This window comes from Polyodon spathula, chromosome 5 (assembly GCF_017654505.1).
Source record: "Polyodon spathula isolate WHYD16114869_AA chromosome 5, ASM1765450v1, whole genome shotgun sequence".
In the NCBI taxonomy this organism is placed as follows: Eukaryota; Metazoa; Chordata; class Actinopteri; order Acipenseriformes; family Polyodontidae; genus Polyodon; species Polyodon spathula.
Window position 1 is genome coordinate 38,621,798 of NC_054538.1, and position 2,183 is coordinate 38,623,980.

Sequence of the window (2,183 nt, forward strand, 5' to 3'; positions counted from 1 at the left end):
TCATCTGCAGCCACATTTGTCAACTATCATATCCTCAAAATGCCTCAAGACAACACTGCCATTGTTGTCTTAGTACAGCATGGGGATGGGAGATAATTTGATAGGAACACAGCAAGGCTTTCGGGTACCATTTGGGTCAAATGAGTGGACCAGTGTTTGTGAAATGTCATGGTTGGTACCATTGAGGCTCTCACTTAAGGTAACTTGACAGTAATTTGTCTTGTATCCTTGGGGAGGAATGATCCAATCCTGCCAGCTAACTTCTTTAAAGTCAGTATAGAGTCGCTTTGGTTTGCACCCATTGCTTAGTGTAGCTGGGAGCTAATATGCACATCTTTTTCTTCAAGACCTGCAGTGAAGTGGGTTCAAAGAAACAGCCAGCAATGAATTGTAAAGTAGAGATTGAGCTCCAAAGTGAGGATGACCTAATTCGGTTTCAGAAGAAATTAATTTAACTGGGTCATGTTGGTCACTTGTCAGATTCCAAAGTTCTGACATCCCACAGTTCTTGTTATGATCTCTCCAGGTCGCTGCAATGTCTGTAAGGCTGAAGTTCATGAATCTGTAAATGGGCTCAAAGGATTGTGACAGTAGCAGTTTTCGACTGCTTTCTGGAGACACCCCCTTTAATGCAGTCTGTAAAACCTTATAAAATGACAATGTGACGATCCTGGCGTTCCTGGTTAGGTGGTAAGAATTTCAATTGAATGTCACTTCCAGCTAAAGAAGAGTAAGCTATTCAACCTCCTCCATAACAAAAGTATTAAACTAGATTGTATTAAAATATATATTTTTTAAAATGTTGATTGTACATGTTTTGGTTTTACTTCACTGCTAAGCCGCTACCTATATTATGACGACAAAGGTAATGATTTTTAAGCTATAGGTCTCTATTAAAAAATAAAAAAATAAAATGTCCCAACAGTCATTTGAACCACTTAAATAGTATTTGGCTTAACTTTATAACTTTTAGACACGTAAACATAGGTTGTCTAATCAACAACACACCAATATATGTATTCGATTATAATGGCAATATATACGTAGATATAAATACATTGATCTTGAATAAACTGAGCAATATTCCCACGAACATTGAATTCTGATACTCCACAAGGATCATTTTCAGTTACCGGCGTTGGTTCCCTTGGCATTTGTCTTTTTTATTAAATCTCTTCCACAGGACTGAAGCCATGGGAACTGGACCTGAAGGCTGTGGCCAACTCGAAATCCCCACGTAATTTAAGAAAAAGCTTCTCTTGTGTTCTTAAATCGTCCACCTCACCACCCAGAGAAGTACAAAATAACACCAGCATTAGGGTTGACAATTGTGGGGTTGACAAAAGTGACATTAATTTACCGCAAGACCTGAATGTCAAATCCTTGACATAATGGTCTTGCCAGCCCGTTGTTTTGCTGACTAAATAAATCTCTGAGAGAATGTTTAGGTGCTCCAAAGATGCTTACAGGTGATTGATATAAGGTGTTAATTGCAAGATTAAAGCTGTATTCTGTTATTCCCTTCAATTAACAATCAAGACTTCCCCATTGTCAGGTAGGAGGAAAAAAACCTCCAGTGTTTCACAAATGGTTGTGAACTAAGTTAGTGGCAGTACTCTAATTAACCCTTTTGTCTTGGCGGACGGCCTGTTTTCCAACAGTCACCCTGTTTTTAAAACACAATCAGGGAGTGGTCCTCATTTTGTTGCCCAATACCAGTATAATTTGCAGTTTACTCACTGTCTCTTTTAAAGGACAGAAGTAATACAATTAAGTGTAAATATGAATGAGGGAAATCAAGTGCAAGAGACAGGTAAATCCTGTACAGAATGCCTCCTGAGCTAATTGGTTGTCTGAGCTGATTATAGCGACTATAGTGTTGTCCTTCCCTTCCATGTTGATCTGCAACTATTGTTCCCCATGTTTTTTTTGTTTGTTTTTTTTTAGAATAGGGTAAACTTGTAGAATAAAATAAACATATATACTGATTGATAATAACTTGCTAACAAAATATTTTTTATACATGGAAAATACTGCTCAAAATAGCAATATTTTAATAAAATATGCAAGCTAATTTAAAACGCAGTTGTTATTTATGTGTTTGTTGTGTTCCTATTTTTTTTTTTTTTTTTTTTTTGTGCAAGTCATTTGTCTAATCATTATTATTTATGGAGTCCCTGAAC

The 2,183-nt window shown here is 36.7% G+C and overlaps 1 pseudogene; it reads right to left on the reverse strand.

The window, feature by feature from the left end:
- On the reverse strand, positions 1–1,154 carry LOC121316410 (annotated as a pseudogene).
- Positions 1,155–2,183: the final 1,029 nt, after the last annotated feature.